The sequence below is a fragment of the Antechinus flavipes genome, chromosome X (assembly GCF_016432865.1).
Source record: "Antechinus flavipes isolate AdamAnt ecotype Samford, QLD, Australia chromosome X, AdamAnt_v2, whole genome shotgun sequence".
Taxonomy (NCBI): domain Eukaryota; kingdom Metazoa; phylum Chordata; class Mammalia; order Dasyuromorphia; family Dasyuridae; genus Antechinus; species Antechinus flavipes.
Genome location: NC_067404.1, coordinates 45,006,775 through 45,033,156, shown reverse-complemented (window position 1 = coordinate 45,033,156; position 26,382 = coordinate 45,006,775). Strand labels below are relative to the sequence as shown.

At 42.3% G+C, this 26,382-nt stretch overlaps 1 protein-coding gene across 6 annotated transcripts in view; it reads right to left on the bottom strand.

The window, feature by feature from the left end:
• ENOX2 (ecto-NOX disulfide-thiol exchanger 2) overlaps positions 1-26,382 on the bottom strand; it is a 305,006-nt gene that overhangs the window by 188,748 nt on the left and 89,876 nt on the right. Inside the window, exon 1 of one of the 6 annotated variants that reach the window (XM_051969244.1) lies at positions 157-684. The exons of the other annotated variants lie outside the window; for them this stretch is intronic. The gene's annotated coding sequence lies outside the window, so the exon portion shown is untranslated. Of the gene's footprint in view, positions 1-156; positions 685-26,382 lie in introns of those variants that run through there. 6 annotated transcript variants of the gene reach the window in all.

The following is a 26,382-nucleotide window of genomic DNA, read 5'->3' as shown; positions in this document are numbered from 1 at the left end:
CTCCCAAATTGGACAATTTAAGAATCAAAATGTGCCAATAACCCCAATTCCCTTTTATCACTTTACCCAGGAATCTCATCAAAGATCTTGTATGAGGGAAGCATCATTTGAAAGGTATCCCATTGAACAACGGGCCAAGGCCATTGGGAGACATACCCTCTCCATCATATCCATTGTGTTTCTTCTATTTCTTCCTTTCTGTTTTTCTTCCCAGTCCACTGGCCTTCCTCTTCCTCTCCTCCAGGCCTGTTGAGGGCACCCACAGTCACTGCTAGACCTCACAAGAGCTCCTAGTGTCATACACACTGTCAACATTTCTGGCCGCCTTTCTCCTTAGGGAAAGCTGAATTAAGATTCAATTTTCTTTTAGGCTTTTGGAATCTAATTTACTGCTCAATAGATGACTAGACCTCACTTGCCTACAAACAAGGGACCTCTCTGTACTTTTCTAACCTTCATCTTCTCCCCATACGTGCCCCTAAAGCTTTTTAAACTTTTCTTCTTTCCCTTTGCCTAAAGGTAGCCTACTGCTATTCGGTCCCTTTAGATCATTAAAAACTACTCAATAAACCTTTACTGAATTAAACATTTCTTTAAAATGCATGTCTATCCAGCTGTCTCTTGCGCCAACCCTACCTCAACACAAATCCAGGTACTCCGGGCCACATTCTTCCTCCAGGATTCAAAATGATCGTTCTCATTGTCATGGGGGCTAGATCTGGAAAGGACTTCATTTTACAGAGGAGGAACCCAAACCCAGACAGAAGAAGGAGCTGGCCCAAAGTGACCCCAAGGATCCATGTGATAGAAAACTAGGAGCTGGACTCAAATTTCAAGGCTAACATTTACTAACTATGTGACCATAGGCAAGTCATTTTACCCCCCAGAGCTGCAGTTTCCTCATTTGCAAAACAAGGAGAATAATATTTACATTATTTACATGAATTATACTACATTATTAAAATTGCATTATTTATATTATAATTATTACATTACAAGGGTTTTTGTGAGGAAATCTTAAAGTGCTAGAAAAAGGAAATTAGTCATTAATATTGGTCATCAACTTAGGAAGTCTCTACTGAAGTGCCTGGTGGATCTGTGCTTGGCCATGAGTTATTAAACATTTCTTGTCAATTATTTGGATAAAGGAATATCCTTTATACATGGGGCAGCTAGGTGGTTCAGCGGATAGAGTACTGGGCCTGGAGTCAGGAAGTTCAAATCCAGCGTCAGACACTTTCTAGCTGTGTGACCCTGGGCAATTCACTTTACCCTGTTTGCCTCAATTTTCTCATCTGTAAATGGGCTGGAGAAGGAAATGGCAAAAAGCACTCTAATATCTTTGCCAAGAAACCCGAATGGGATTGGGAAGAATAAGATAAAGTGAACAAGAGTAACAACAGAACAGATAAAGTGCTCCTCAAATTTGCAGAGAAAGTGAAGCTGAGAGGGATGGTTAATACTGGATGAAAATGGAAGAATTCAAAAAGGGTCTAACTGAATATTAGATTGAAACTTATATAAAGTCTCACACTTGGATTTTGAAGAAACCTACCTCTCAAGGACAAGATAGAGAAGGCAAGTCTAAATAGCTTTTCATTTGAAAAAGATCTGGTGACTTTAGTGGGCAGCAAGCGCCAGGGGAATCCAGAGCCCAAGATCCCCTAAAAGTTATTGCAAGCTAAGGCTGCAGTAGGAGAAACACAGGATTATCAGATGGAAGAGGGGGATTTGTGGGTTAGGCTTCAAAAGGCAGAATCAGTAACAATGAGCAGAAATTGCAGCGAGGCAGACTGAGGCTCAGGGGCTCGAAAGGCTTGCTAACAATGACAGCTATATTTCTCAAAACAGAACAGCTATCAGCTCGGGAATCTCATCATTGCTTTTTCCCCCCTACTAAGACTTCAAGCTTAGAGGTGCTAAGCATGTGGGACCTCCAACCCTCCAGTGTTTAACAGATTCAAAATTAATTGGAAAATATTTCACCAAAAAATGAAAAATACAATCAAACCTAGATAATAGTAACTTGTGGTTTTCTAAGTCAATCTGCTGGCCACAGGGGTCCCTTGCTACTATTTGGATGATTGTCTACTTATCAGCTTTGTGTATGGGGGGGGTGGCGCTGCTTGGTTACTGCTATATTACATAGCCCCTGGGTTCCCTTCCAACTTGGAGAATCTCTAAAGTGGTAATACTATGGAAACTTTTCCTATCCTAACTTCAGAACTCAAAGCTTAAGAAGGGTGATAAGGAAGAGTTATTAAATCTCTCTGAGAGAGAAATGCAGCACGGTATGATGGGAAGAACTCTGGACTAGTGGGCAGGAGACATGGATCCTAGGAACCCCCACTGAGCTTCCAAGGAGATTTTTCTCAAACATAGGTCTACTCGGTATGCTCCAGTGGTTCCCTATCACCTCCGGTACCAAATATCAAGTCCTCTCTTTGTCATTTAAGTCCTTTCCCTCCACCTTCTACCCCCTTTTACACCTAAGTCTCCTCCAGATAATCTAGGAACCATCATGTTCCTCACATGCAGCACTTTATCTCCTATCTGTGTACCTTTGTCCTGCTTTCTAGTCCCTCTGCCATGTTCCTTCATCTTCATCCCTTGACTCCCTTGGCATCCTTCAAAACTTGACTCAAATTCTACCTTCTGCAGGTCTATTCACTCCCCCACTCCAACCCTCTCAGCAAGCGCTGGTGCCTTTTCTTTCATGTTACTTCCATCTGCTCTGCAGAGATTTCCTTACTTATATAGTTATTTAGATATCTCTCTCACAGACTCCAAACTTCTTGGGTGTAAGGACCTGTTTTTGCCTTTCTTTTGTATCCCCAACACTTAGCTCCCAGGGCCTGGCACACAGTAAGAGCTTAATAAATGCTTACCGAAAGACTTTGGCTAATCATTCCCGTCCAGGGCTTCAGTTTTCTTATCTGATAAGCAATGGGGTTTGCTTTGTTATTCTGTAAGGTCCCTCCCGGTGCTCAGATTCAGGAGTCTTAAGATTTTCTTAAAATATTGCTAAGAATCCTCAGGAGGTGTCAGTTTCAGAAAGACATACAAGCCCTAAAGATGATTTGAGGAGGTTCATTGACAAAGTAGATATAGAGGAGATGGCAGGATGATTAGGTTACTGTAAACCTTATCATAAGTGAATCACTTGAGGGAACCTGGGACATCAGCCCAGAAAAGAGATGATTGAAGGGGGACAGGCTAGCCGACATCAAATATCTGAAGGGCTCTCTTGTGGAAGAAGCATTAGGCCTGCTCCGCTCGGCCCAGGAGGGCAAAACAAGCGACTGTGGGTGCGGGTTTTAGAGAGAAACAATTTCTTTTTGCTCTAAGAGAGAATGCCTTTGCAATGAGTACCCATCCCAAGTGGAACGGGCTGCCAGATAAAGTAAAGGCTTGCTGCCTGCCAGTGGAAGTCGACAGCAGACACTTCACGGCCCTCTGTCAGGGACGTGTTATAAAGAAAAGATTCGTGCTTTGGGTAGGAGCAGACCGGACGGTTTCTCAAGCATCTTCTAACCCCAAATCTACGGTTTTTAGCAAATTATTTGGAGAAACCACCCAAAGTCAGAGTTCAAGCTAGAAGGGATCAGCAAAGCCAAGCCCCTCATTTTTCACGAGGAAACTGAGGCACAAAGAACTGCAGGGAATTGCCCGCCATCACACAGCTAGAAAATGTCAGAGGCAATATTTGAAAGAAGCCATCCTGATTGCCAATTTAGGTCCCAATCCACTATACCATATCAGAAAGATTGCTAGTCACAGGAGTTCTCATTATTCTGGTCCTTTACTCTATGCAAAGTGCTTTCTCATGATAGTCCTGTGTAGTTTCCAAATGACAAAAAGGGCAGTAAAGAAATATACTCATGGTATTAAAGTGAGGCTTTATGGCTTTGCTCTACATCCAGCTCTTTCCCACTGTCCTATGGATGTATGGGGCCTCTCTAATATGCCATTTATCTGGGAACTTTCCCCTAGATTCCTGGAAGCTGTAGGAATCAAGTGATTGAAGATTCTGTAATTATTTGTGACTAGTTTGCATAGAGTTCAATTTCTTTAAATCAGGAATCAATCTTTAAATCAAATCAATCAGAAAGAGACCTATGGCTTCATCTAGTCCAATTGCTTCATTTTACAGAGGAGGAAACTGAGGACAAGACAGATGAAAGGATCTGCTCAAGAGCCACAAAGCTGATTAGCCAACATTAGGACTAGAACTGAGGGTGTCCCTCTCCCAGTCTAGTAAATGTTCCAGTCTGAGAACACTGGCTCCAGGCTCCGCTTCTGCTACCTGTTAACTGTAACACTCCAGACAAGAGTCTTTTCTTCTCCAAGTCTCATTTGGGCAATGAAGTATTTAGTCCCATCTCTATGGCACCTTCTGGCTCTGGCATTGCATGCAAGCTTGGGAGTGACTTTTTGAGCAACTGCAAGCCACATTTCTACACTCCACCAGGCAAACGCATACCTTCCCATCTGGATGTTCTCTAGTGGGGATGGAAACGGGGCAGGTGCTGCAAGCCCCTGCAGCAGCAGATTAGGAATCTTGGATCATCCTCCTCACCTCATCCAAAGCCAGTCAATCGAAAGAAGAGCTTTGCTGCCTTTATCAGGAGTGTGCAAATTGCTTAGGGGGAGGGCGGTACTTTGATCTGAATTATGCTGTAAGAAGGCCTAGACTCTGCCTAGCCAGCCCAGAGAACCACTAACAAATGGGAACCATTTATAAGCAGAAATTTCTCACTGGTAAAAATACCCTGGCAGAGAATGGGGAAATATGGATCACTTGTTACTGATAAAAAACTAAACAAAAAAACCTGTCCCGTTACTTTTATTCAAATCTTAGGGGGAAATGCATTTCCCCCCAATGATTTTCTTCTCCTTCTGCAAATTAATAATATTAACAACAACAGACATTATACAGTACCCTGTTTGTCAAGAGAGCTGAAGTTATGTAGATGATCTTATCTGAACCTCCCAACAACTTTAAAGAGATAATAAAAATACTACCCCCATTTTATGATGAAAAAAACTAAAATTTGGGACAAGTTAGTTCTACAACTAATGTGTGTCAGAATTGGGGTTAGCCTTTAGAACTGGGGTTAGCCTCCAAGTACAGCACTCTAGCTCACTAGCTCAACCCACCACATGCACTCTGTCCCACACTCAGAAATGACTTGACTTTTATTTGTGGCTATAGCATTTCCTATAATTCTCCTGAGCTAGGGAGATACACATACAGGAGAAGCTCAATGCTAGGGGGGGCCCCTTTGCTCTATACAGGGCCATGGTAGGAGAAAATAGAGTGGTAGACTGTAAATGAGATGCTTGCTAAAAGGGAAAAGCACAGCAGAAATGGGCATAAAAGGAGCCACCCAGGATCGAATGAGCACTTAATAGAACTCACAGGGCTCTGATGTCCTAGTTCCCTGTTGCTTCTCTGGTATCCCCCCTGTAGTTTAGTTAAGAACAGGGCAACTCAATTAGATAATTGTTAATTAAGCACATCTGCGTGAGGCAGTCTACTTTGTAAAACTAGAAATTCAGAGACAGCATGAACAGAATAGGACTTTATAGGGTGGTGAGAAACTTCAGAGCAATTTAAGCCAACTTGCCCCTAAATAAAACACCCCACAAGTGGATATCCATATGAACGCCTCCAGGGAGGGGGAAGCCATTACCTTCCAATGTCTACCCTAACTGGGGATAGCCGGAATTATTAGAAAGTTTTGTCTTTGCTTACATTGAAATCTGTCTGTCTATGTATAATTCCTCTCTGAAGCCCTCATCTTTCGGAGTGGCCACTTGCTGTGTTCGTCTTGGGTAAGACCCTTCCCCTCCCTGCGTCTCAGTAGCTATACGACATGATCTCTAAGGCATCTTCGACTCTTATGATTTAAAAATCCTATGATTCTATTATTTGGCCATAGCCATGTGGCTGGTTAGCGACAAAACCAGGATAAAAACCCAGGACTCCTCACTCTTAATGCAATACTATTATGGCTATTTATTATAGGAATGCACGCAGAGGCTTTTTTCAGCTGGAACAATTTCCATCTAACAGCCTTCCTCCATCTTTGGGATGAGAAGGGTAACCCATTTTTTTAGGAGTTTGTTATGGCTAGCCGATATTGCCTTCAATATCCCAGGCTGGAAATGGAGTTGCTTTTTTCTACAAGAACCAATAAGAAATGATGATACAAGTGATGAAAGCCTCAGGTGGCAAGGCTCTTGGAAGCATTGTTAGGTTTATTAACAGAGACCCACCGCTTCAGTTACCTACAGATATCAGGAAATCACAATTTGTTTTATCCCTTTGTGGGCTCTGCATGAGCTGTTCCATTACGAGGAGGAGCTGATTTATGTGGAGCCGTTGAAAACACAATGAACCGGTCACAGTGGCTTTATAGAGTGTTGATGCTGCCGTGCCCACTGAAGATAATGCCTGTAACGCTGTCAGTTGTTTCCAAAACCCAACGTAAAGCAAAAATGAAAGTTTGGTTTGGCGGAGTATACCTGGATACTGCTGCACCGGCATCTCATGAAGTACGGAAGGTAAAGCCGATTTTGGATAACACTGGAATCGAGGTCAATGTTTGTTGGTTTTTGAACAAATCCATAGGTGCCCTTTCACCCCTCAGACTGTACCTCATGTGGCTCTACAATTGAGATATTAGTAATATCCTCAGTCCCTTCATTCAAATTCAGTCAGGAGCCAGGTCAACCGATCAACAATCGACCAACAAGCATTTATGAAGTTCCTTGTGCTAACCACTGAAAATGGAAATGATATAGTCCTTGCCCTGAAAAAGCTCACATTCTATCAGAGAAAATAAGACATACTATACATGAAAATACAAAATATGCATAATACGTATAAAATATATGCCAGGTGATCGTTTTTGGTCAAAGGAAGCACAAACAAGTGGGACAATTAGATCGCGCTTCAAAGACAGCAAGAGATTTTGAGAGGTAGAGGTAAGGTATGAGGGCATCCCAGGAATGGAAGAAGAAGGGACCCGTGCAAAGGCACGGAGAAAAGAAATGGAACGTCACATACAGGAAACAGCAAGCAGACAAGTTTGTCTGGAATGCATAAAGAAGAGAAATAATCAGCCTGGAAAAGGAGGTTGGAGTCAGATTGTGAATGAATTCCAAAGAGAGTTGTTTTTTACCTTAGAGGCACCAGGGAGCCACTAGAGTTTTTTGAGCAGGTGAGTGATGAGGTCAGCTCTGAGCTTTAGGAACAGGTAGCTGTGTAGAGGGTGGAATAGAGAGGGAAAAAATAAGCCAAGGAGACCAATTAGGAGGTTACTGCTACAGCCCCAGTGAGAGAGGATGAGGTCCTCAAGTAGGATGCTAGGTATATGAATGGGAGGATGTTGGGGAGGTAAAATAGACAAGACTTGGCAACTAGCTGAATATAATTACAGAGAAGAATGGAAAATGAATTCAGTGTTTGTAAACCTTGTTGAAAGGGATGGTTTTTAACAGGAAGTGAAATTAGTAAGAGGGTTGAGCTGGGAGGAGGAGAGAGGAAGATAAACAGAACATTGAGTTCAAAATACATAAAAGAGAATAGGTCTAGTTTTCTAGAAGTAGAAAGACTCTGCAAAAAGATCATAATTGAAGTCACAGGAGTGAATGAGATCACCAAAATGGGAAGGATGGAGAAAGGAAGAGCATCCAAAAGAACAATTGGAGAATACCCACAATAAAGGGATCTGCACTGGTGAAGGACCTACTCCTTAGAAGAATGAGATCATAACCACAGCAAAGCGTGTCTGTGTGTCCAACATAGAAGTATGGACACAGGTGCTCATTTTGGCTAAGAGAACAGCCATCAGACCCTGTGTAAAGAACTACTTCAGTCCAACATGTGGACCAAATAGGCCTCTTTTTTTAAATTCTTCTAATTTCTAAAGCAAGTTTTCTGAATGATTTATAACTGGATTAGTAACTGAGGTCCTTAGTGACATAAAATGGCTAATGTTGGTGACTGTGGAGAAGCCTAAAAATGCTTCCCTCCCCACCCCACATACATTACTTGCTTAAAAATCTTCAATAGCTTCCTATTACCTCTAGAATAAAATACAAACCCCTTCCAGTTTGACATTAAAAACCCTACATAATCTTGATTCTGTGTATGTACCTATGTATGGTTTTATTTCATATTATACGCTTTGACACTGTGGCCTTTCTAGTAGCTAGTAGTAGTGAATTTGCCTACTAATCACTCCTAGTTGCCCCCATCTTACTTCCTGCTTCTGAACTGTACTACCTTCTCTGTCCCTAGCTTCCTTTAAAGATCAGAGAAGAACAGTTTTCTTGTATTCCATTTAATTACACTCATTAAAAGTGAATGTAGGGGCAGATAGTTGGTGTAGGCGGGCATCTAGGTGGCGCAGTAGATAGAGCAGCAGCCCTGGAGTCAGGAGGACCTGAATTCAAATGTGATCTCCCGTAACACTTCCTGGCTGTGTGACCCTGAGCAAGTCACTTAACCCCAATTGCCTCAGTCCCCTCCCCCCCACACAAAAAAGTGAATGTAATAGAAGTGTCCAATTTCACATACAATTCTCCCTTCCTTCTATACTGAAATTTATGTGTTGATGTTTATGTTCATAATGAGAAAGAAAAAAAGAGTAAGCCCAGTCAGGTGGTCCCCTTTCCTCAGGAATCTTTTCTTGAATCCCCCACATACCATCACTCTCTCACTCTTAAAATTACATGGCAGATGCTCTGTATTTGCTGAAATGTTTGTTTGTCTTCTGTTGATGTCTCTAGTGCTTCACACGATGCCTGGAACAGTAAGCACTTAAAAACGCTCTGTTTGACAAGGTAAGCTCCTTGAAGGCAAGGACTGTTTCATCTTTGCGACCCAGAGTCTACTCCCATAATGCTTGTCAAAACAAGGTGCTTGTGAGGTCTTGTTTTGTAACTTGAGAACACCCATAATGCATTTCTAGCTATTTCAGTTCTTTGGGTTCTAGTGTCTTTTGAATTAGATATACCCCCTTTTTTCCCCTCTGTACTCTGCCTTTCTGTGGTGTTGCTTAGCACTGCCTATGGACCATAAAGCTGAAGAAGTGAATGTCATATTCTTCATGCACTCGAGCAACCATTGACATTTTAGAGAAAACTGGAAAAATCCTGTCCTGATGAAAATATCAAATCAATGGAGCATTTCCCAGTCCTTCCTAATGCTTTATTTTCCCCATCTTGGACTACTTTTGATTGGAAAGAGAAAATGTTTATTAGGATTCTTTCTTTATCAGCTAGCTTCATGGTACACTAGAGGGAAATTTTAGCAAAGCAGACCCCTAGTAATTCCCAAACTAGTCAGTATGCAGAGTGGAGAGTCAAATTTGATCATCTGGGCATCTTTCTTCTTGATAATTCACTTGCATCTTATGAGAAATCTGGGGCATGTGGAATGCTTTTCCCTCCTAAATGGATGGGAATTTAAGTTACATAGAAGTGCATTTTCTTTAAAAAAAAACAAACAAACTTGATGGTCACATTGAAGGCCTAAAGCCATGTTAACCATACGGTAGGTTTACATTAAATCTAGGATCTGCCTTGTTAGTCTGTAGCTTAAGACCCTTCAAGGTGGGAGAGAGTCAGCCTTCCAGTTCCTTCTTTCTTTTTAAAGAACAACAGGGGACATTAGCTTCCATAATAATACATCACAAACCTACACCATCTAGATCCACAAGTGGGTAATTGGATCACATTTTATCAGGCCCAATTTCAGCAATTTAAAAGAGACAGCCCCAGGGCTTCCAGTGCACTAGCCAAGCCAAGAAGATGAGGCTATGGTCCTTTGTTAATCATTCCCAACTCTTTCAAGCTTAACTTTCTAGGTAAAATATTCTTTGCTTGGACTGGGTCCAGACATTAATTTGAAGGATTGATTGTCTTCAGGGTGAGGAAAACATGAGGCAGTGGCTAAAGAAGACTGTCTTAAAATGCAATAAGAGATTGCCCAAACATAGAAACCCGACAGCTCTTTGGGAGTCAGATTTTGCCTGAATGGTAAAGAGGTTGGGAAAGGGTTAATGCATGAAATTATCATGTGTCCAAATAGAGGCTGTACTTGCTCCCCCAAATCATAGTACTTAGACTTTCTAGCCAAAGCCCTCTTCTGTGCATACAGATACATGAGGAGAAAGCTGAGGTCCAGAGATATTCATTGCCTGGTTGAAAATCACACAGGTAAATAAGAAGTAGAGCCCCAGACCCCAACTCTATCATTTTTACCAGATTTTGACAAGTACAAAACCCCACTGTGGCCTAAAATCACAATGTAATTAGTTTTTGTCCACCTTCCCGATGTAAAAAGCAGAAAATCACAGGTAGAATCACTTCTCAAGGGTCTCTTTCTTTTCTACCATGTAAATTAGTCACCAGTACCTATATGACACAGGTCCGAGGTTTTCAAACCCATGAGTGCAGGTACAACCCACTGGGCCCCTTTCCTGCCCCTCCTCCTCAATCTGCTCAATCCTCCAACTTTCACAGTATATTTATGCCATAATTTGTAGAAATTCATTTTAGTATAAGCCTTTATTTTTTTCTTCTTTCTAAAACATACAAATATGATACTTGCAAGGAACCATGCAAAATGGCACTATACTAAGTCACAAAATGATTAAAGGGTCTGCAATAATACTGGAAAACTCTGCCCACATGTTACTGAGCTGTATGGGGAAACCCGCCCATTTGCAGATAGGTACAGCTAGTTCGAAATGCACCAAATAACCAAGCCAAAATACACAGAAACACGGGCCATCCTCCACTTAGGACCTCTGTGTGTGCTTTCAAGTCATTGCATCTCTCTGGTCCCTTCCTCCATAAAATGAAGGATTTGCATTTGTGGCCTCCGAGGTACCTTCTGGCTTTAGCTTTAGGATCTTATAAGCTCTGCCACATGCAAATGGGAAATTACCTTCACTTCAAAGTCGAGTAAGCAGAGAATGAAAGCCATTTAAAGAAGGCTTATGAGACATGTGGCTTTGAAAATTTGGCTCTCAGACATCAGACTTTTTTTTTTTTTTAAAGCAAGGCTCTATTTTTCCTCCTAACCTGGGAGCAGAGCCTAATGGCTTTGAGTGGGCTTAAATGTTTCATTCATTCACTCACTAATTCATTCATTAATTAATTTATTCATTCATTCTAGGAACAAGTTGTAAGCAGCCTATGCAGAATCACACATTTTCAGAGCAGGAAGGATATGAGAAAGGTTTATAATAACTCACCTTCTGGCTATTTTGTACACACCCGTTATCAAATGTCAGCTCCTCGAGGGCAAGAATTGTTCTGCTTTTGTCTTTGTATTCCTGGAACCTAGTATAGTACCTGGCACATAGTAGATGCTTAATAAATGCTTGCTGATTGACTGAACATTTGTGCTGAGCTAGGAATTTTCTGAATAAGTCATGAAATTGCTGCTGCCCATGACAAGTACATATGTGTGTGGATGTGTGTATCTGTTGATGAGCTGTTTCAGTTATGCTTGACTCTTTGTGATTTTATTTAGGGTTTTCTTGGCAAAGATACCGGAAAGGTTTGTCTTTTCCTTCCCTAGCTCATTTTACAGATGAGAAAACTGAGGCAAACAGGGATAAATGATTTATCAGATTCACCTGAGATATGAACTCAGGAAGAGTCTTTCTGACTCCAGGCCTGGCACTATCCATTGTGCCACCTAGCTGCTCTCTGTATATATGCTAATCCCCAAACTGCTTGTTTATTAGGGGAAGGGGGGGTTGACCTCCTGAGCATCTTTCTGGCCTTTGCAGAAAGATCCCTAGAATGCTGGCCATTGACTGTTTTGGGACATTGTAGTCTCGTTAACAGATTCTTGGTGGAGAAACGTGGGTAGTGTTTCCCCAAACATCTACGTGTTCCAGGGCTTAAAGCAGATGACTGGTAGAGAAAAGCTGATAGACTCTTGAGAAATAAAGCAAGGAATAGCAGATTTAAACAGGCGTGACAACAGCCTGAGAATTTTCTCTTTGCATCTCTTCAAAGTTGATAGTGGAAATGGGAGGGGTGCAAAATAGGAGAAGGGTAATCTATTCAAATCCAAGCCTGCCTATGTAGAACTTAAGAAGTGATAACTGCTCAGGCTAATTTATAATATTGTTCTCCAAAAATGTTCAGACTGCTTCTGATCCTGGTCTTGCTTATTCTCCTTTTCTCTCATCTAAAAAAAAAAAAAAAAAAAAAAAAAAAACAAAACCCAGATGCAAATGAGCATCATCTAGTGATGGAGAATAAAATTAGCCTGGCTCAAGAGCTGGAAGGAGACTTGGACCTTCATTTTACACAGGAGTAACCGAGGCACAGAGAGAGGAAAGACCCTGGCCCAGGGTCACACAGCTAATCAGTGTTTTCAACCCACGTCCTTTGATTCCAAATCTGGTACTCTTTCCATGGCACCATAATGCCTCTGAACTAGTAATGTGGAAAGGTCACAGCTTGGTTAAGGAATGGGAAAAGGCTGGGAAATGCCATCCAACTCTGCCATAAGGCTGACCATTTTATGGGGAGGGAAAATAGAAATCAGACAGAAAGCAATTTTACTCCTACCAGAGGAACAGATAATGGAAGCAAAGAGAGACAGTCCAAGATTACCCCCAAGAGTCTCCTCCTTTATACTAGGCTGGCCCCATTTAGCCTCCAGGTTGAAGTTACTTAGCAGGCACAGGAGGAGAAGAGAGCCCAATGGGGAGTCTGAACTATAAAAAAAAATCATTCTGTCCATTTTGATTTGGGAGAATTTTATGTGCACTCCAGACTCTGCATTTACTAGCAGAAGGGCAATCAGTGAAAGTGGCTACAATTTCAAATGGGAACATTTCAATCTCACGTTTGTTTTTTTTTATGAAATGCAATTGATGGAAGGATAACATTTTTGGTCTAATTTGTCTCTGTCACCAAGTCCATGTGGCAAATGGTCTTGGAACCAAAACAGAGATATTAACAGAGAGACATCCTTAGTCTTGTGTTCCAGTCTGTTCAACATCGCCCCCCAAATCCCCCAACCAAAAACATTTCAGTGCAAGTGATTCCATTTTGCACTTTTCTGTAAAAAATATTTTTAAAAAAACTGTTGAAACATTGCTGAGTATTTTTTAAAACAAGGAAGGGCAATAGTCTCAAAAAAAGACACCTGAAAGTGAACCCTGATTTCCTCTTTTCATATGGCTTTTAGAAAATCTTTTTACCTCTCAGAGCCTTGGCATTTTCATCTGCAAAATGGGTAGTCTGGTTAGGTGGCCTCTTTAGATGCCTTTCAGTCCTAAAAGTAGATGTTTTTATGGGTTGAGAGAAAGGTGATTTTGTACGCATTCACGTGGATGAGAACAAGCCATTGAAAGCTGGTTCTATGGGAAAAAATCCGTAGTCTTTGATAACTTCAAGTAGTTATTTATCTCCTACCTCATTGTCAGGTAAGGTCACTAGGAATGAACTGGAATAGGTGGCCCTTTCTAACTAGAAGACTATCATTATGTCGATTCATTCACTCATTCAGCAAACATTTATAAAATGTAAGATTTGGGGGATTACTGATATAAATCAATTGGAAAGCCACTAATCCATCAGAAAAAATATGGAGGAGATTTATATCTGGATGAGAGAAAGGAGACCCAAGAGACGAGTGTGCACAATACTCATAATAATGAAAGCGAGCACAAGAGAATTCAGATCAACTCCAATGGCCAATGATGGGAACATACAGAGAAACAACAAAAAGTGGTGCAATGGAAATAATGTCAGATCTGGTCATAGAAGTCCGGGGTTCAAATCTGAACTGTGTTACTTGCAATCTGTGGTATCTCGAGCAAGTCACTTCTCCACTATGAAACTTGGTTTCCTCATCTGTAAAATGAAAGACTTGTACTAGATGAACTCCAGGGGTTCTTTGCAAGTGTAAGTGTTTGAGAATAGATAAATGCATAAATAGAGAGACAGAGAGGCTGACTTTCTGTTGGAAAAAAATGGTAAACTAAGGTTTATTTACACCCAACAAACTGGCAAAGATGAAAATAGATGGAAATGGTCAGTACTAGAAGGGCTGTGGAAAGACAGGCACATCAAAACCTTTTTGGTGGATTGTGACTTGGTTCAACCATTCTGGAAAGCAATGTGGACTTATGCTAGAAAGAGAGAAAGAGACAGACACACACTAATATGTCCATACCCCAGAGAGCCCACTGCTAGGATTGATCACGAATAAAAGTCCCGGATACATCAAAATATTTATAACAGCCCCTTTTGGAGAGGCAAAAAGCTGGAAACAAAGTAGATGCCCTTGACTAGGGGACAAGTAAAGAAATTGTGCTACAAGGGGATATTACTATCTCATAACAAAAGATAGCAACAAAAAATGTAAAAAAGTTGTCAACTAGAAGAATGGGAAGCTGTATGTGCTGTTAGCTGTAACTACTTTTTGAAAGGATGATAACCACGAGGAACAAGGAGTCCACAAGGAAGTGAGTATTGTGTCAAAATAAAATCTGCCAATGAAAAAGTAAATGAAAATAAAGTCTTTTTTTTAAAAAAAAGAACTACTCATTTCTACAGTGTCAGAAAAGTTTGGCCTTTGAGATCACCGAATCTGACACAGCGAATCCGAGACCATTGTTGATTTTGTCAGATGATAAAAAGTTCATACAATCAAAGACTCTGAGAAGGGGGAACTGAGGTCCAGAGATGTCGAGTCTACACTAGTAATGAGCAAGTGACAGAGGCTGTACTAGACCCTAGCTCTGTTGACGGCTGAACCAATGTTATTTCTCCTTCACCAAGGTTCTTTTGAGTTCTATCTGAGAACACAGAAGGGGTGAGTAGGGATATTCAAGGTGTTGAGGGCTTAGACTATACATTCACCTTCATCCCTACACTAATCCCCCCCCAAAAGGTCACAGAATTTAAAACTGAAAGAGAATCTGAGTGTCCTCTGCTACAACCTGCTTGTTTCCATATCCCTATTGCTAATTTTCCTAATGCCTTCCATTCAAAAATGAAAAGCAAAAAGCTAACAAGCAAAAAAACCTTGTAACAATAAATATACAGAAACAAAACAAATGTACACAGTGACCCTGTCCAAAAACGGAAACCTTCCTCGTTCTGAAGCTTGATTCTTATATCTCTCCCTCAACAAGGGAATTGACACATTTTACAGAGAAGGAAACTGGCTCAGAGTGAATGATGGGAGCTGTCCATGTACACAAGGGTAGTACAAAAGTCTGCTGACTTCAGAGCTGTTGGCTTTCTGAATGCCTGCTCAAGTCCAGGTATTCCCTTACATGTATTTGAAAGGGAACCAGGGTAAACAGTAACCACCCAACCTCAGGGGCTTTGACTTAGCCTAAACAAAGCAGGTTGGAATACAAGTCACTGTCTCCTGCCTCCCGCAAAGATGCCCAAGGTGGTTTGAGCCCACAGGAAGCCCAAGGACGTTCTTTAAATGTGCTGAACTTCTTGTAGGGGCCTTGCATCCCACACAGTTCGGTCTGGGATAAGACTATCCATTGATATAGTATTATATCTACAGTGGGAACATCTCGGGCTTCCTTATAAGTTCCTTGGACTCCAAATTCCAAATGCCACATTGGAAAAGAGCTTCTGATGGCTATACTTTAGCCGCAAATTGGTTGGATTCAGATGGTCTGGGATTATGAGTGAGGAAGTCTGGAATTACATACTAGAAAGTGTCAGCCACTAAGTCATGGGCAATATAAATGTGTAAAGAAAACAAAGTCTGTTCTCTCATCCTAGATCTATTTGGACGTGGATATGAAAGGCAGCATGCCTTAATGGACAGAGCTCAAGATTTGGAGGCAGGAGACTCGGGTTCCAATTGTAATAATTACCCTGAGCTTTAGTTTTCTCTTCTGTAAAATGGGAATAACAATACACTCCCCTCTTCCTTTACTCCAATGCTGGGAGGAAAGCACTTTGGAAACCAAAAATTACTCTAGCAATGGGATATATGCTGCTAACTATGATAACATATAAAGGCCTAGAAGATTCACCAAAAGACCTTTCTCCCCAGGGACAAAAACCGTACAGGCTTAAGAGTACTTCAGAAGGTGCGTTTCAAATCATGAGAGCCAGGAAGACCTGGATTCTAGTCCTGTAGTACGTACCAGCGGAGCAAGTGATACTGACCAAGTCACTTCACTTCCCGCTGGGTTCTAAGCATCTCTTCTGATTCAAGATTGCAGAGAAGGTGCCAACCTGCAATGGTAGAGGCATGCTAATGAAATCTCCAGCCTTCCAATTTGGAATAGAGCCAGCCCTTGTGCCAGGCACCTTGCCCAAAGTGTCCCTTGGGTATATAAAAAAATTTTTCATTTCCATTCATTTTCTTCCCTCAACTTCCCACAAGAGGCTCTTTGCCCATTCCCTCCATATTGTCCCTACGTGTTCAAACAAAAGAGTCATCCCGACCTAGCTGAGTGCCTCTCGCAATCTGAGGCTCTCCATTATACTTTATTTCTGTCACTACAAGGGAAGACTCCATTGGCTGAAGAAGTGAGAAGAGGGGGAGAGTGATGAAGGGAAAAAGCAGTAATGTGAAAAACATCAACAAAACATTTTTTTTAAAAACCCACTGTGCTCTGGGAATTCAGGAGGAATGATGTGGGGAACAAACAGACTCTGCTTAGAAAATTGAGTGTTTTCCTTGTGCTGCTTTTCTCAGCTTGCAGATTAAACTCGGCTATTTTAGAGTGAAATCCAACCTTCTTATTTTACTGAGGAGGAAACTGAGGCTCAGAATGGGGAGCCTAGCTAAAGAGCAAGCCATCTAACCCAAGCCTTCCTTCTACAGTAGAGATCTTGGATACCTTTTCACAGGGCCACCAAAGCCAAGGGGGAGAGGGAATTTGTCCTACTAACCCCCCCCGGGGGGGGGTCTGGAGCCTTTTGCCCATTCCTCCCCTTCTCCCACTCCATCCACTGTACCCACGTACAACATACACTCATTGTTGGGTCAAATCAATAATGAAGTCATACTACAGAATGATGGAATGTGGAGCACAAATTTCAGAGGGCCCTTATCTCATCTGAAGGCCCGGAGAGCCATGGAAGCCGGTCCTTCTTCTACCCAGGTCTAGCCCAAGCTCTTTTTCCTTTGGTCAGATTTCTGGGAGCTGCCCTGCAGAGGCCTTGCCTGAAATTCAGGGGACCTCAGGAAAATCCCATCCCTTCTTGGGCCTTTGGTCTCTTCATCTGTAAAATGAGAATCTTGGACTAGATAATCTAAGAGCCCTCGAGCCCTCCAAACACTAACATTTTATGTTACTTAGGAGGAGAAAATGGTGCAGGGAAAAGATGGTTCAATTTGGAGGCAGAGGAGCTGGGTTGAAATCCTGTCCCTTTCTATATGACTGAGGGAAACCGTGGGGGTCCTTTAGCACAGTTGCTTTTGCATAGGGTCTGAATGCATAGGAGACTTCTTTTACTTTTGCCTGTTTTCTGGTTTTTTTTTTTTTTTGGTGGCTTTTTCCCCTTTTGTTCTAGTTCTTCTTTTATAACATGACTAATATGGAAATATGTTTAATAGGATTGTGTAATCTATCAGATTGCTTATTGTCTTGGGAAGAGGGGATGGGAGGGAGAAAAAATTGAAAACTCCAGATCTTACAAAAAATAAATGCTGAAAATTAGCTTTTACATGTAGTTGGAAAAATAAAATATTATTTACAAAAAATTGGAGTCCTATCGGAGCAGCAAGAGATTTCAAAATAGGACATCTCTGGTGTAAGAAACTTCTCCGTTTTCCTTTCATCCTCTGATTTTTCTAGCTTCCCTTCCACACACCCTCCACTCCCATCCCAGGCAATGAAAAAACAAGTTCAAATGCTTTCAGCCTAAAGGATAATTTTATGAAGAAGATAAGTAAGGTTCCCTCCATCATACAGTGGTACTAATATCTTTCAATAATGTTTATAGAGCCGTCCCTGCCAATCAAAATTCAGGAAACACAATTTCCTGTTTGTGGTAATAGACATGATATCGAGCACAACCAAATCAGGCTGCAATTAACTTCTAAAGAAAACTGATCCAGTAACTCAGGTGGGCAAAGAGAATGGGGCTGCATTCCAACAAGTCTGTCAATGAATCAAAAAGAAAAGGAAGATAATTTCCAGTAGGAAAATTCTCATTACTTTTTGTGGGAAAGAAGGAGGAAAAACATTAAAGAAAAGGCTCTTCAATCAGAAGAGGATCTTCCATTTCTGGGGGTGCTTAGGCCATATGGCTTTTAAGTTGCTTCCTGATGTTGATTCCAGAATTCTATGATTTTTCACTAAGTAGAGAAACACAAGGGAAAGAACACCTTGGGGCAGCTAGCTGGCACAGTGGGCAGTCAGCATCTATATTTGAGTCAGGAGGACCTGAGATCAAAACGTGATCTCGGGCAAGTCACTTAACCCAAATACCTTGTCCCAAAAAAATAGGAGCAACTTGGCTGGAGTCAGAAAAGCTGGGCTCCAAGCCTGGCTTGCCACCAACCCCTCCTCTGGGTTTCAAACTGCTCCTGTCTAAAATGAAGGAGTTATACTACCAGCTCTGGTATTCAATAAGACATTAACCATCTTAAACTGTCTGAATGGGTGCCCATTGGTTTGAAAAACAAACCAAATCCTGTCCCTCACTATACCCCTCTGTGGCCTGATTAACACTCGAAGTACCAAGAATTGACAGAAAATAACCAATCTCAAGTCTCCCCCCCAGCCCCAACTTGCTTACACAAACAAATGGAACTCAGACCTGCCATTATGAGGCCACACAGAAGTACCCATACCAGGCAAGATTTCTTAAATGTCCCTCAAGCATGAACAATTTTCTCTCATAATCTGGCTTTTCATGCTCAGGTTACTAGATGTCTTTAATTAGGAACACAAATCTAAAGCTGAGAGGAACCTCAAAGGCATCTAATCCAACCCCTGTGTTTTTACAAATGAAAAAACCCTCCAAAAATGGAAGTTCAGAAAGGTAAATAACTTATTCAAAGTCACAGATAGTGTGAGTCAGAGGAATAATCTAAACTCAGGCCTTAAATCCCAGAGCCTTTCCACCGGGCCCCCTGTTTTTTTTTTTTTTAAAAGTGGGCATCCTTGCGAATTGTGGTAGCAATCTCTGCTACCTAGGAGGCTGACTGAGGTCTGAAGCTTTGAGCTGCTGTGGATTGAGCCCAAAGGGTATGCTCGGCACAAAGCCTTATGCAAATACGAGCCCCCAGTATGAGGGGGAGGGTCTCCTGGATGCCCAAAGAGAAATGAACCATCTCAGATGACAAAAGGAGCAAGTCAAAGTTCCAAGCAATAGTGGAATTGGGCTTATGGGGGATTACTGCACTTGCAGCCTGGGTGCAACAGGGAGAGCCAGTATCCAAAAAATAAGGAGTGTGTTGGCGACGGGATGGGATTAAAAAACAACTAGACACATGTACTAACTTTTCTGAAAACTTAATATTTGATAACAATCAATGAATTCCTAAAAGTGTAAATCCATCCCAAGAAGAGGAAAATGTACAAGATGTATCACTTTTTAAAATTTGTTTCTAGATTAAGTTTTAACAGCTTTTTCTTTTTCAAAATACACGCACAGTGTATTTGCAAAATACCTTGCACTCCAAATTTTTCTCCCTCCCTCTTCATCTCTCCCCTCATGTACATAGCAAGTGATAGCTTAAACCTATGCAGTTCTTCTGTACATATTTCCACAATTATCCTGCTGTGTACAATATTCTCTGGTTCTGCTCATTTTACTCAGCATCAGTTCATGTAAGTCTCTTTCTGAAATCAGCCTGCTGATTGTTTCTTATAGAATCATAATATTCCATTACATTTATATACCATAAGTTCTATCATTAAAAAAACAAACAAACCCTAATAGTGGATCAGATTTACAAAAGCAAGGAAACATATTAAACCCTCCCCTCAAAACAATTCTTCCAACGTGCTTACTGAGGGAATTGTAAGAGCACACCTACTTTGTTGTTAACTGAATTGACTTTGCACTTTGTAAGAATCTGAAAATGGTCACCAAGCAGATCAATGCCTGGCTCAATGGAGAGCAGAATAGGCCACGTCTGACTAGCTGATGGGTTTAGTACAATCTAGCTGAAATGCACTATGGGTCCATCCAAAAGATCTCTGAAACACCTATCATGCGCTAGGAACTCCCTTGGGCATTGTAGGTATAAATAGTGCTGTGAATCAGTCCTGGCTTTGAGGAATTGGCCAGCCCAGAAGAATAGCTAGGGTACAACATGCTCACGTATAAATAAGCACACAATGGTAGAGATAGGGGTGCTATGAGAGGGGGAATGAGAGGAGGCTCTCTCCCTCTCTTTGAATATCTGGCTTCCTTAAAGACTCAGCTCCAGACCCACTATAAGCAGTAGGCTCTTCATGCCACCCCCCCACCCCAGCTATGATGCACCTTTTCCTCAAGAATTACCCCCCAGCTACCCTGTATTTAACCTGTCTGTCGCCGTTCACTGGTTTTTCTTTTTCTTTGTGCCTCTATAACTTCATACAGTACCTAGAATATAGTAAAAGATCAAGAATAGCTTATTGACAGATAAAGCTGAACCTTGAAGGGAGCCAGGGATTCCAAGAAGAGTTGGTAAGGAGGAACGACATTCTAGGCAGATCTTCTAGGGGGGTGGCCAAGATCCTTACAGCAGAACTTTGTACCCAGCTGTTTGTGCGGGGGGAATGCCATGGGGGGCAGGATCCTTACAGCAGAACTTGGCACCCAGCTATTGAGTGTTAGAATTCTAGTGTTAACTCAATGGAATTGAGAGAAACAATGCTTGTGTTCACATCTTTGAGAGTTCACAGATTAGCTCACACATTAGAGTTCCCAAATTGGGAGATTTCAGTATTCAGTATGAGATTCACGAGTTTACACGTCCCACAATCCCACTCTCGGAGGAAGAGTCAACCTTTGAGTGTACACCTCTAAAAGAGCATAAAAAGGAGCTGAGTCAGTGGAGTCAGTCAGTTCGGGAGATTGAGAAGCTAATCTGCAGTCGGGCAGAACCAAGATTCAAAGAGAGCTGGAGGCTGAAGCTAGCAACAAGAGCTCTCAGAACCAAAGAAAGCTAACTGGGCTATTTTGGAAGAGACAATAAAAGACCGTACTTTAATCCCTGGCTGCATTTGAAGTAATTATTGATTGGAACTGAAACTAAGGCTGCCTCCAGAGAAGCCCCCCAAGAAACCTGATCTCAGAGAACCATCATATTTTAGAGAAAAGAACACCACAATTGAGGGGGCAGGATCTTTATATGGGAGTTTGTCACATAGCTGTTTGTGGGGGAGGGAAGGCTGTGGGGGGCAGGATCCTTACAGCAGAACTTGGCACCCCACTGTTTGTGGGGGGGGAAGGCAGTGGGGGGCAGGATCTTTATATAGGAGTTTGTCACATAGCTGTTTGTGGGGGGGAGGTGGTGGAGGGCAGGATTCTTACAGCAGAACTTGGCACCCCGCTGCTTGTTGGGGGGGAGGCAGTGGGGGGCAGAATCCTTACGGCAGAACTTGGCACCTAGCTGTTGGGAGGGCCAGGCTAGGCCGTCAGTGAGTCCAATGCTGCACTTGACAGAAGAGGGTAGTGGGAGAAGCATCAGGATCTAGAATTAGGAGCCCTGGAGGACTAGGATGCTTTTGCCTCTTTCTAGCCGGATGACAGGGACTACAGCAGATCACCTCTCTGAACCTCAGGTATCTTTCTTATAAAACAGGGATACTAAGTAGAGTCACATGACAGCCCTTTGTTTAATTTTCCCAGCAATCACCTAAACAAGTGGGAATATTGGGAAAAGTACCAGACTTTTTTCCTTTTAGTATTTGAAGCTATATGGCCTACCTTCCCATCCTGGTCCTGTAACTTTCTAGCTCTGTGACTTTGGACAAGTTATTTCTTTGAGCCTCCATTTCCTCAGTTGTCAAAAGTAGATAATAATGTCCATCTTACCTCCTCACAGGGCAGCTGTGAGGACAGGACTTTGTAAACTGTAAAACCCTAAGAAAATGGAAGCTCCTGTCATGATTATTATATTATTAGATCCATTTAAGAGAACAAGCATGGGTGCTAAAATAATTCCTTGGCCAGATCATGTCAATCCAAATCTAGAAATATACAATCCCGAATCTGAGTTCCTTAAGAGCAAAGACGATGAGATTTTCATTGTATCCCAAGGCCTTCCCAAGAATCAGTGTTGGTTATATTGAATACACAATCTCTGAGTTTCAGTTTCCTCTTCTATCAAATGGGGAGAATGATTTGGCTCCTCTCTTCCAGGGATGGTGCCTTGGACTTCCTGTCAGTTCAGTGGGCATGGCTGCTACATAACCTCCCCACTCACGCCTGAAGGCCAGGGGTGCCATCTTTCCAGGAGTGTCATAAAGACCTCCTGTAATTTCGACAAGGCAGACAGGACTAAAACGATTTGGAGAAGGCAGCCTTAGATTTGGGCTCCTTTGGGAAGAGCCCCATGCCAAAGTGATCAGTGATTTCCATGAACAAGAGACAGCATCCAAACAGCTTGACTGGCTTTCAGCCGGTGGCTGTGCCAGCATGAGGAGCAGGTGGGAGAGAAGTTACAGGTTCGCATGTTGGGGTTTCCCCAAGATTTGTTCTGCACCACCGCTTACCTCCTCACCCGACAGGCAGGCAGTGAGACATAAACACGGGAAGCCTTCTGGAGCCACTAAGCAAGGGAAGGAGCAGATGGCAACTTCCTACCTCCCCAACAGACAGCAGTGGGCCCACACTCCCGACCCACCTAGGACCACAGTGTCAGTGGTATCCGCTTCGCAGACTGCGGCCCTGCCCTGCCCTCCCTTCCCATCTCTGAGCCAAAGATCTGCTTCAGGTGGTGGGAACCTTCCCCAGATTCTCTTGTTCCAAGATAGAGCGTCACATGTGTTTTTAGAGGCTGTGGCGTCCAACCCCTCATTTTACAGAGCGGGGGATATCAAGTAGAGAGAGAGCTTAAAGACTCACTAAGTAAGTGCCGAAAATGGGATTTGAACTCACATCTTTGGACACTAATTCCAAGGCCCTGTCTACTAGAATGCCATCCCCAGACTAGCAGTGAAAACAGGAGCTGTTCATCAGCTCTCACTACAGGTCAAGTCCACTCTCATTTCTTTTACAATTTTCTCGACACTGTTTCTCCTGTACCATCACTTGTTTGTAATGGGATGTTGCTTGCTCATGGCTGCCATGCCCCTTCCCACTGTCTCCTCCATTAGAAGCTTGTCCGGATCTGGTGGCTCACGCCAGGACTCCCTGCTCCTCGAGAGGTGAGGCGGATGGATCTCTCGAGCTCAAGAGTTCTCAGCTGCAGTAGCCCTAATATTGGGGGTCCACGTGAAATCTGGCACCCATAAAACCAGCCCTCACCAGCAGGGGGCCACCAGGAGGAGCTATGGGCCAGGCCAGCCAAAGGAAGCTGCTTAAATAGTGGCCCGGGGCCCGAAAGGGACCACTGCGCTTCTAGCCTGACTGAGCTAGTAGGACCACAAGACAGAAGCATTCCACGGCTCCCAATTACCCAGAATCACTGGCAGAATCCAGCCTTTCCTGTTAACATGACAGTGATAGTAACAGGTGGCCACATGATACAGCAGGTGGAGAGCTGGTCTCCTACACACATGTGCACACACATACACACCGCGCACACACTGTGAGTCTCCAAGCTAGTCCCTTCATGCTAAGTGCCCCCAGGAGCAGTCTAAGACTAGCAAGTTGTAGAGCAGGTGCGGATCTGCTGCGATTGAGGGACTTTCCCCACCAGAAGTGCCCTAAAGCAAGGAAATCACACATCTAGCCCTAAAGGAGGGTAATGGGGGTGTGTGTGGGGGGAGGGGAGAAGGGGGTAGGATGGCCTGGAATTAGAGCAAAGGACTAGAGTTCACATCTAGCTCTGTCACTTACCAGCTGAGAAAGCCACTCTAAGTCTCAGTTTTCACATTTCTAAGGTGGAGATTAATTAGTTGGGTAAGTTCCAGCTAAAAACCCATCTTGTACAGGAAGCCTCTCCAAATCCTTCTTCCTTCTCCAGCCTTCCCTATTAAGGCTTTCCCTATTTGTTGACATAAAGCTTGTCTGTAACTTTTGTTGCCCATTGTTTCCCTCATTAAGCTCCTTCAGGGCTTTACTTTTGCTTTTTTTGTAGCCCCTAGCACTTAGCAGAATGCCTGACACTTAGTGTGTCCTTGAGAAATGTTTACTCATTGATTGGGGATTTTACTTTTACTTCTTAATTCACAGAGTGGTTACAAAGGAAAGGATTCTATTTTAATACACCAAAGAAAAGGAGGAAGGAATGAGACTTACTGGCTCTCAGCCAGAATAAACTCCTCTCCATTTCTACCTCCCCAGCACCCCTCCTTTTAGGGACGCAGGAATAAATTGCACTTTCTATCTGTGGTGCTTTACCATCTCTAGCCTAAGGTGGCCAGTGGATTATTGTCACCATTTTACTAAAGAGAAAACAGAAATGGCCCAAGAAGAGGTGAGCTGCCTCTGGGTCCCAAATCCTCAGCTAGTAGGGTCTGGAAGACACCTGGCCCGGTCCCCCATTTTGATGAGAAATACGTAAGGGTGGGCTGGTGGGACTCGAACCCAGCTCCTGGAGCTCAAACCTTAGCACCCCCCTTCCACGGTTCCATGCTGCCCAGTTATGGCCCCGAGAGAGAAATTAATTAGTGAACTACTTACTCTTTTCCTCACTAAAGAAATATTTTAAAATCAATTTGAAATGTTTGGGGAATACAATAAAAGGCACTTTGAGGCTTGAGGCATGAGCCTAAACTCTTTCTGAAGGACTCTGGAGCCTAAATGTTATGGAAGCAAATCATCTACAGTTAGTATGTTACAAACTTCTCTCATTTGATGCAACTTTCTCAGCACAGAAGAACAGGGTGAGCTGAAATACTTCATAATGGAATAGGAAAATTGCATTAATTAAAGTTGCTCAATTTTGACTGTCTTTTATGAAATCACAAATAGTTATTTTGAACAATCTTCCAAATGAATGCAGATTGAAGCATCCTATTTTCACTTTTTTAAAGGTTTTTTTCTTTCTCATTGTTTTTTGCTTTTGTTCTGATTTTTCTTTCACAAAGTAAACTAGAGTGGAAATATGTTTAAAATGATTGTGACCCATGAAATTGCTTGCTGTCTTGAGGAGGGGGGGAAAGGGAGGGAGAGAGAAAAGTTTGGAACTCAAAGTCTTACAAAAATGAGTCTTTAAAAGTAATTGGAAAAAACAAAATACTATTAAGTAGGAGACATAAGAAGCAAAAAAATAAAAAATAAATAAGCAATAAAGAGGATCATTAAAAGCCATCCTCATTTGAGCAGTAGGGGTTGAGGGAGGCAGTGGAAGAAATAGAACATCACAGGGAGGTTCATGATCCCAACAAAAAGAAGCTGCCTCTTTATCAAGTTCTCTTCCCAAAGCATCTACCTCAAAATGGAGTGGAGGCAGACACTAAGCTGCACATTTCCGATAGGAATTGCCTTTACGTGGCTTTATATGAGGAAGTGCCGGGAAGGTAACAACTCCCAGAGTTAACCAGTATTAACTGGTTCACTGATTCAATGAGCAATTTACAGTTTTATGACATATCAGTTGAGTCAATTGATAAAACCAATGGGTTAAGGAAGAAGCAGCTGAAGAGAACGTAGGAACAAGGAATGAACCAGGCCTCTGACCTGTCTGAAAATCTGGTCACCTCCCTTTTTTCTGGGTTAATGGGTTTCCATTTCCTTCTCTAAAAAATGAGAATCATAATATTTGCAATTCCTACTTCATAGGGCTGCCAAGAGGCAAGTGTTTGGGAAAACTTTAGAAACTATACAAATTGAGAGCTGCTGTTTTATGTGCCGTATAAAAAAATGACTGCTAGAGGCATTGTGGTGAAGTAAATAGAGAGCCAACCTCAGAGCCAAGAAGATCTAAGTTCATATGTGTAAGGCTGTGTGAGCCTGGATAAGTCACTTAACCACTAGTGCTTTAAGCCAGAGGTGGCATGTTGTATTTAGCTCATAACACTCCTCTGGCAACTCCAGAATCTGATTAAAATTTTACTGTTGTTGTTTGCTTACTTTTTTTTCCCCTTTGGATCTGATTTTTCTCGTACAGCATGATAAATGTAAAGAATTACACATGTTTAACTTATACTGGATTATTTGCAGTCTAGGGGAGGGGCTGGGGGGGGAAGGAGGGAGAAAAGTTTGGAACACAAGGTTTTCCAAGAGTGTGTTCTGTCTTTGCATGTATTTTGAAAATAAAAAGCTATTATTTAAAAAATAGAAAAA